Genomic DNA, 10342 nt, shown 5'->3' on the forward strand with positions numbered 1-10342 from the left:
TATACTGTTAATCATGGGTGAGTGAGAGATTGGCTGTGAACATTTTAGTAAAGAATGCTAGGGACTGACTCGCCTCAGCTATCAACACTTTCCTGCCTGTTCAAGGCTTCCACACAGCTAACAAAAGGTCCTGCATCACTTTTTCAGCAATTATAATGATTTGCTTTGCTGTGAGGGTCCCCTGGCAGAGTGTTTCAGAGTAGAGATCACCAAACAAAGAACAGCCTTCTTGTTGGTGTTTGGTTCTCTAACAATGGGATCACGACAAAGTCTCCCTTTGCTTCTCAACTTTTGTTGGTACAGAGGAATTATCAGGCACCCTTGAAGTATCTATCTTACCCTATATTAATAGTGTACCTGCACCAGCTGACTAGCTGTCGTCCTTTTCCATTAGCATGCTGGTATATCTCATTATATCTAAACAACTCCAAAGACTGATGACTATTTGTACTGGAGAAGGATTCAGGGACTTGAGCTGAGTACCTCCACCTCGTTGTGTGCTCGACCTACAATACCACTCGTATGCTTATCCTGCACTACCACTACAAGCAAGGCTGGTCAACATTCGTTCAAACAAAGAAGAACCAGACATGTCAGGCCATCTGATCCTTATGTGAATCCGCCACTGAAGAGATCTTCCAGAAGCTCAGCCAGAAAAGTTGTATCAATAAAAGGTGGTTGTGGTGGAATGTACACTGTGACCCTATCAAATCCAGCACCAGTAGTTACTTGAACTAAGAATTTACAGTAATGAATCAGTTAAGTCTATTGGGTTTAGGGAAAAAGGGAGATACTTTGCTGTGGTATTGGTCGTAGACCTGGTTGGGTCTGGTGGCTTAGTGAACTAATGTGTCGACTGTAGGGCCTGTGTTTGACCTCATAGTCACAGGTTCAAATTCCAGTGGGTCCACTCAGTCTTTCATCCTTCTGAGGTTGATAAATGAGTACCTTTGAGTTGGGTAACAGTAAAGGTCTGTTATTTAGTGCCAATACACCCTTTTCAGTGAACAGATGCTTTACAAAGATATGTTATGCAATATGTGTAGTGTGAGACTTACCAAAAATAACTGTGCATTTGATGGGAGATATGCTATTGCTGTAAAACATAACGTCTTTAAAATTTTAACTTTCTGTTCAATATACTTAATTTTTCATGTATGCAGCTGAACATGTGTTCAGCACTGTTCACTGAAATATAAAGCACAACCAGTGCAGCTACCCAAAGAATGTTTATTTATCATTAATCCAACCTTGCAGCAACCATTTTGTGACATGGTCTTTGACTTACAGAATGTTCAATTTATCAGGATGTAACATCAAGGGAGTACTAATTACAATACAGGGGATGGAAAAGGGATCTCAGCAAATCTGCCAAGCTGATTCTCCTTGGACTCAAAGAACTTCATGCAACTACTTAAGCTGGATGGCGCACGATTGAACCCTTCTGCAATGAGGACCCCAGTGCTCTATCGTATCCTATCTAATCGAACCACTAATGGCAATGCTACAATATGAAGAGCTGGCATACCCACATGTACACGGTTAACTAAAATAGCTTTGATTCACAACATTACTCACCTGAATAAAGGTCTTGTGGAAGTCCAGGCTTGGCTAATCCAGGACTATCTCAAACTAAGCTCCCTGAAGACGCAACTTCTTCTAATTTACCCCTACCCCTCAAACATATCTCTGCTAATACAGGGATGGATAAGTCTGTTGGATACTCTTAATACAAAACCAACAATTTCTGACTCTACTTAATCCTTCGACTTGCCCTCGAAAAAAGCCTGGAAATGAACACACCTACCTGTCGTGTTCTCTTTCAATTTCTAAAGAAACTGTTCATCTCACCACCAGAATTCAAGACTACCTTGCAAGCCATGGTACTGTCCAAACTGGAATATGGGATAGCCACGCACTGTGGAACACTGAAATCTCTCCTAGCCCCAATGAATGCACCTCTTAATGAAGTAGTGAAGCTAGTAACTGGCACAAGACTCTTCAAACACATCTCCCTATCCCAAAGAGATACATTGTGGACCCCTAAAATGCAGAGCATGCATATTTACCATATCTGGAGGAAGCAACTCCCAAGACAATGACACCTTCTTCTGAACAGAGCTCCCTAGAAAAGAAATACCTATTCATGTTCTTTCTACACAGCAGCCCTTAGAAACTAGAACTTCCGTGGGTATGATTCAATGGAAGTAATGACATTAGAAGAACATGGAAGGTTGAAGTTAGAATGTGAGAGATGGCAGTTGAAGAAATCAGTTTCCTGGAAGACACGAAGCTCTTGGTCGCATAATAAAGGAGCTTATTTAACTTCCATTTGTGTTGCGTGTTACCACCCAAAATTGATGCCGAGTTGTGGCCAGGCTTTATTTCACCAGAGATTGGCACAAACCCATTGTTTGCCATGTTCAAGCAGAAAACAATCCTGCTGAACAGATTCTTCCCTGGGTGACTCCTGGTCCCAAAATGAAACCACATGCCTGTCATCCAGGCAGCAGGCTAGTGAAAGACTCTGCCATCCACTGAGATTGACTAAGTTGCTGGCCCACGCGAGTCCATGCAAATTGATAGGACGTGGCCCTAAAAGAGACCTTGTGTTCACAGCGGCACATTTTCAGCCACCAAACATACGCTATGTAAATTTAACTCTTTTGTCAGACTAATAAACTCACTATGGTTTTAATGATTCTATTGTACCACACTCTGATACCTCTGGATCTTGTTTGTGTTATGTAAAATAAAAAAGGAAAATATTCTGATGTGTGACTCCTTTTTTAGTCATTTAAAACTCAACTTTAAGACACAGTACCCAACACAAAAATCAAATCATTTGCAAAATATATTTCAAATATCCCAAAACATCAAAATTGGAAATAACATCTTGCTTATCTTTTGTTACAATTTCCAACAAATTACGCCTCTATGAGTTCCACCCGAAGGGCTGCATATTGAGAAGCGCTCTGGGGATTCTGCGATTTTCACAGCTTGCATATAAGTATATGTCTTTCTCTTCTGCCTCACCTTCCTTCTGCATTTCAAATAAAACATTAACAATCTTGATTTGTGTCATATTTGAGCTTTCTGGCCATCCCACTACATGCATTATGTCCCTGAATCCAGTCCTATATATACTTCAAAATCCAGGTTTTAACTTTTTGAATTTGTAAAAAGGCAGACAGCAAAAGACAGGATGCAAAGGAAAAAAGGAACTGGACAAAGTACTCATGTATTACACTGAGCATCCTGAACTCTATCACTGAAAAAAGGCTAATGTAGCTTATTTGAACTAGCTGCAATTTCCAATGTTTGTACTGTATGCTATGTACATGGATTGCTCAAACCTACGCTGTGCGCCTAGCAATGGTGCATTCCTCATTGCAATTGTAGCCAGGGAAAGGGCATTGTGGAAGGTGGATGAATGATTTGATGAGTTTTGTGCCTTTGTAATTGAATATATGCGTAGACAGATAGTGGTTGGCCCTAATAAGGGCAGCACGTCTCTCTGTCATTGACCTCCTAAGAGGATCTTTGAGCTGTGGATCTGATGTATTTTGCAGATTAAGCCCTGTCCTAACAAGCTGTAGATACTTCCAATTCTCCAGTAAATCCCCAACTTTTCTTATTTAGCCACCCATGGTTTCCCATGTCCTGGCATGCTAGACAGCGGAGTCTGGTTGAATTGTAGTTCTGAAAACTAAAAGGTTCACTACAGACAAGCCACATAGCGCCCACGGCTTTAGATTCAACAAAAGTCCTCACAACGTAGGGCTGCAAGCAATGTTGCTGTGCTGCATTGCGTGAGTAGGATAAAATGGAAAAGCTCCATATGGGCACTCTTTAGCTTTCTCCCTGCCCTGGCTTGCTTGAGGCTGCCTAACGCTAATGCAGGCACCCCAGCACCATGGTGCAAGGATGCCTGCCTTACCAGCAGGAATCTTTTTTGTACAAAAACATTCCTAAGAGAAAATAAGAGGGGTGCCAATTGGTAGGTATTGGAATTGTCAGCCTTAGGGTGATCTGCCGCCCAAACCTTTTGCCTGCTTACCTTTTGGAGGCTGAAATTCGTTCTTGTTGGCCTTAGGACACTGTGCACTTTATCACTGCCAAGCCGTTTTAAACATGCTCTCATTTCTCTACACATGGTGTGTTTGGCATATACTTAACAGGCATATTAAGTCCCTTTCAGAGTGGTATACCATATACCCAGGGCCTGTTAACTAAAAGCTACCAGTGGGCATGCAGCACTTAAGCTTAAGTAGCACTCCAAAACATGTCCCAGGCCTGCCAGTGCAGCCTAAATGCAGTGCCACACTGCTATGTCAGCTTTGCATTTCAACTTACCAAGTTTTAAACTTCCCTTTCATTACATATAAGTCACCCTAAGGTAGGCCCTAGGTAGCCTATAGGACAGGGTGCTGTGTAGTTTTATATTAAAGGTTGGAAATGCACTTTTCGAATTTTACATGTTCGATAGTGAAAAACTCCCAAATTTGTTTTTCTTTACTGTGAGATCACCAAACAGCAGCGGCCCGTGCAGGTAACAGTGGTGAGGCCGGGGAATTCAACAGACAACCACGAGGTAAAATGAAATACATAAATAAATAATTTTCCCTCTTCATCATCTGTCAAAATGCCTTCCTCCTGGACTCACCGCTCTTACATGCTCGGGCCGCCGCTGGACCCACTCCTCCCATAGGATAACATTAGGGATTCTATATTACCTTTAATAAGCTGTAATTCCTGATTGAGAGGAGGTAGATATATCATGTTTGGTACCTATTGAATTATAATGTCAGATTTTTCATTACAACTTTGAAAATGCAATTTTAGAAAGTTGTCATTTTCCTGCCCTTATCCCTTTTTGCCTCTAGGCTGTCTTGGGTCACATGACTGGCTGTAGCTGACAGTTGGACTTTGTGTATTCCTCTTGGATAGTCATACAATAGAGGGATTGGGTGTTTCTGAATGTACCATCTGCTGGCAGGATGAGGGCGGTCTGAGCACAGCCCCATTTAACACCAGAGTAGCTGGTGCTCTGCCTTCATACAAAGGGCCTAACAACCCTGTATTGTCACTGCGGCCAGCTTGGAGCTAGGGCAGGGGAGTCAGGAAATTCCATGGATTTCAAAACATATTTCAGAAGCTACTCCCACCTTCCAGAGGAAGGGCACCAGGGTATAAATATAGGACCTTCACCCCAACTCTTCAGTACACTTCTAGACCTTTGGATACTCTACCAAGAAGAAGGATTTCTGTGCTGCTACAAAGACTACCACTCTGCTTGACTGCTGCTCTGGAAGAACTGCTGCCCTCCTGTGCTGGCCTGCTGCCTGCTGTCATCTTGGCTTGGAAAGGAGAATTGGACCTCCACTCTATTTTTGAAGCCAGGATCCCAAAGTGACTCGAAAGGCAAGTCTGCTTGCCTTTTGATCTGAGCCAAAGGCACAAAACAGGCTGTCCAACATCTCCTTGGCCCATCTTCAGTGGGTTCTTGACACCCAAGTGGTGCTCCTCAGGTCCTGGACCCTTGGTGTTGCACTTGAGCTCCTAAAAGCTTTTGGGCTCTTCGCAACCACACAAGGGCCTGTTCACTCCAGAAGTTTGCTGCCTGCACTGAAATCCAGCTCGAGCAGTCTCCAGCTCTTCTCTTAGCAAAGCAGCATAATCAGTCCACAGGGACTGCCAATGTATTACTCTAGCCTTTCTGTCAACAGGCAGAAAACATGCAGGGTGTGCAGCTTGCGCGAAAATCAGTGAGAACTGCACCATGAGCTGTGCAAGAGCATACAGCCATTCAAGTTGATTTTGCTGCCACTCACGTAGAAAATCTACGCAACCTGCAGCAAAACTAATTGAATGGCGGCTCTCTTACTGTGACCGCTTGTGAACGCTGGCTGATGAACTGCCTGCAATACAAAATCCAATGAGGGGAAACTAAATCTTGCTCACCAGCTTGCATATTCTCGAGCTTTGCAGCAGAAAAATTCCACCATGCGATGATTGGCAGGATTTGTCCAGGACCCTTTATTAAAGACTAATGAGGAGTAGCCAAAATTCCACCAGTTCCGTGGGCCTAACAAAAAATCCCTCCCACCTCTAGTTTTCACTTTATTGCTGTCTGTGTACTGAATAAATACTTTACAGATTGCCCTTAAGTGAAGCCTTTCTGCTTTTTGTGGCAATCTACCCAGGCTTAAACACAGCTTAGTTTAGTGACTGTTAGTAGTTCACCCAGATTGTGGCTGTTGTTTGAGCAGGGTTCATACCTGAGGCAACCAACAACCCAATTTCTCACAATAGGCTTACCAATTTCATGTAATTCCAGCTTTACAAACCTTAGTAAATCTCAAATTGAGTAAACACTATCGGTGAGTGCACTGGAACACCCGTGCTGCAGCCATGGGATGCCTGTGACTAAGCAGCGCGAGCTGCTGCGTTGCATTACATTTCTTTACAAAGCCACACAAGGGAATCGAAATTAGGTCTTACATGGCTTTGCTAATTCTAAATAAGAGCTTGTGTGCAATGCAAAGGTGTAGTAAATCTGAGCTAATATCATTACAAAAAACCTACAGCATCCACAAAATAATATTTTCTGAATGTGGTTCTTTCTGACAAGTCTCCACTATTGTATATAATATTTGATGCATTTTTTACACCTTGTCTATTGATTTAACACCGCTTTTTAGACAGCTGGTTTGCTTGATTTTGATGGACAATGGTTCAATGAATATAAAACATGCAAAAATATTGCCATTTTCAAGCACACACACACAAGGCTTTGGGACAGGCAATGTGACAGGAACGATAATACTGTCGAAGCAAGTCTAGTGTTAGAGAATATGTAGATTCATGGTTTTGTGTTGGCAGTGTGGTTCTGAGAGCCACAATCTGCATTAAAGTGTTAATTTACGTAATTATATGCACAATTAATGCATGAAAGAACTAATGGGTGACATGAAAAGTGGTCAGTTTTGAATCCCATGTCTTTCATGTCATCCTTTTCCGGCTGGGGCCAGGTTGACAAAGGGTACACATGTTGTCTGTAGGTTGTCCATGAACACATTTTGCACGTCTTTCCTGACTCCATCTATATTTTAGGAGTTGTCACCCCAATATAGAGGTCAGAAAGAGTTGCCTATGTCAATGCACACTTAGAATATTGTAGGGAAATGTAAATATTCATAAATAATTAATGTGGCATGTAAAGGCCAGGCTTTCAAAGGCTCTTGATTTGTGTCTGGCCTTTTTTTGTATTCTGAACTGAATTCTATGTTTGTCAGTTTGCCTGATGAGGGCAAGTGGGGGGTGTCACCATCATCCCTTCCAGGTTGACATCCACTTTGAATTAATGGGACTAAACAAACTGAGGACTCGTTTTCCCACTTAATAAAGTGCTCCCGACGCCCTAACTTTCCAAGTATTTTCTGCTGTCCCTACTTACTGCACTCTATGGTCGGCTATAAAACCGAGACGCTATGCACTTCAGCGTCCTACTTAAGCCGTGCTAAAAATAAAACACAGTGTATTTTTTATGCTTTTCAATTGTCCTATCTCTATTAAGCTGTAACACACAGCAGAGAAGAGCTTATGATTTCTAGGTCTTAGGTTCCAAGGGGCATATTATCAAGAAACTGCGTTAAAATTATCGCCGCCTTAGCGGCAGAAAACTGCCGCTAAAGCGGCGATATCGGGCTTGATAATATGCCCTTAAGAATTGCCATAGAAGCCCATGTTCTGGTGTCAATATGGGCTTCTATTGGAATTCTCTGCGGCATATTATGAAGCCCATTAACGCCGCTTTAGCGCAGTTTTCTGCTGCGAATGCGGCGATAATTTTAACGCCGTGCTTGATAATATGCCTCCAAATGCTTTGCTTTTTGCTCCCCTCCTACTCTCTTGACTATGAGCACATCTTTGCTAAAGAAGAAAAAGGAAGAACACTCTATATCAAGTGTTATATATAAAAATAATTGACAAAATGGATGTATATTGTACTTAGAAATGTCCTGGTCATCGCAGATTCTTATGAACCCATGCATTCCGGCAGGAGCGCCTTTTTGCGCGTATCGCATATCCATGTTTCCTATCACTGAGAGGGGGGGTACAGGTGTGGGGGCCTCCTGACCTCTTTTGAAATGGATACATTTTAACACGTGGACACGCTCCAGGAAGTCAGCCCCTGCATGATCTTCCTGCCGTGCTGGGTTGGTGGCATCCACCATACTTGTATACAAAAGGGATGAAATGGGTGCTATTAGCAACGCTTATCTCAATAGCGATAAAAATCCTCACGCTAAGTGGCTAACGTGAGATTATCGCTGGAAACCCAGCGATAATCTCACGTTAGCTTGTTGATAGGGACAGACAAACTTAGCCATGATATCCTCCTTCAATAGGATATCATGGCTAAGTCAGAAAAATACCAGACGTAAAAAAGCAGCGTTAACCGCGGTTAGCGCTGCTTTTTTTGTCTCTAACAGGGTTAGCGATATTCTTGATAATAGGACAAATGTCGCTTAGCGACATTTCTCCTATTATTTTACTCTGGAACGCCCCCTTTGCATCTCATTAGAGATGCAAGGGGAAGCGTAGAGTAAAAGGGTGCTAACATGCAAATTTGCATGTTAGCACCCTGTTGTTGATAGGGTGCTAGTTTTATCTCTGCTTTTTTGGCTTTTACAGCCAAAAAAGCAGAGACAAAGCCCTTGTTAATATGCCCCTATGTTCTTTGAATGCATACTATTAGAATCCTTTTGGGTCCTATACAAAAAAAAATCCTATAATCTTTAATACACCTATAACTCTTTCTCTTCATATGATTGTGCTGGGTCCCTGGGCTGTTGTCCCGCTTTACCTCTTAATAATACAGATTTGGGGCTGTTCGATTTGCTTTTATCCATTCCAGTTAAAATTATACTCACAGAATGGAAATCTTTTTCATCTTTTATCTTACCATGCTTGGTGGGCATGGGTGTCATATCTTTGTGGAGCTCATAATCTTATTGAAAGAAAACAATATCAGCTCTCAATCGCTAGCAGCGTATGGCATTCTTTGGATAATTATATGGATTTGTCTGCTCAGGGCTAGGTAGCTCAACATCCTTTTGGGTCCCTCTCTTGATTTAACAATTACATGTGTGGCAGATGACCCACTGCTCCCTCCTCCCTCCCATATCTTTTCCTCCTCCTACCTTTATTCTTTCTCTTTCCCTTCTCATTTCTTTCCCCTTATGGATGTGTTCTGCTTACCAAGCGATACACATTATATAATATATGAGTTTATTGCACCATATGATGATCCTTCTTCTGTTCCATCTTCCTTGGGATTATTATTATTTCTTGATGAATTTGAAATACCTGTGAGCTGTCATAATATTTACATGATCATTTGTGTATGATAACTTTCTATCATTTTCATCCTAGCTCAAATATTGCTTGTCATGTAACCCATTTTAACTTTTTAACTCCTTATTTGTTTGCATCAATTTCTGATTTTTATGTATATCTGTTGTTTCAAAACTGTATTTCTTTTCATCCAAATACAATAAAATAGTTTACCATTAAAAGAAATTAAGCACTGAGTATACTGTTAATCATGGGTGAGTGAGAGATTGGCTGTGAACATTTTAGTAAAGAATGCTAGGGACTGACCCGCCTCAGCTATCAACACTTTCCTGCCTGTTCAAGGCTTCCATACAGCTAACCAAAGGTCCTGCATCACTTTTCAGCAATTATAATGATTTGCTTTGCTGTGAGGGTCCCCTGGCAGAGTGTTCCAGAGTAGAGATCACCAAACAAAGAACAGCCTTCTTGTTGGTGTTTGGTTCTCTAACGAAGGGATCACGACAAAGTCTCCCTTTGCTTCTCAACTTTTGTTGGTACAGAGGAATTATCAGGCACCCTTGAAGTATCTATCTTACCCTATATTAATAGTGTACCTGCACCAGCTGACTAGCTGTCGTCCTTTTCCATTAGCATGCTGGTATATCTCATTATATCTAAATAACTCCAAAGACAGATGACTATTTGTATTGGAGAAGGATTCAGTGCCTTGAGCTGTGTACCTCCACCTCGTTGGATGCTTGGCCTACAATACCACTCGTATGCTTATCCTGCACTACCACTACAAGCAAGGCTGGTCAACATTTGTTCAAACAAAGAAGAACCAGACATGTCAGGCCATCTGATCCTTATGTGAATCCGCCACTGAAGAGTTCTTCCAGAAGCTCAGCCAGAAAAGTTGTATCAATAAAGAGTGGTTGTGGTGGAATGTACACTGTGACCCTATCAAATCCAGCACCAGTAGTTACTTTAACTAAGAATT

The sequence above is a fragment of the Triturus cristatus genome, chromosome 3_1 (assembly GCF_964204655.1).
Source record: "Triturus cristatus chromosome 3_1, aTriCri1.1, whole genome shotgun sequence".
NCBI classification, from domain to species: Eukaryota; Metazoa; Chordata; class Amphibia; order Caudata; family Salamandridae; genus Triturus; species Triturus cristatus.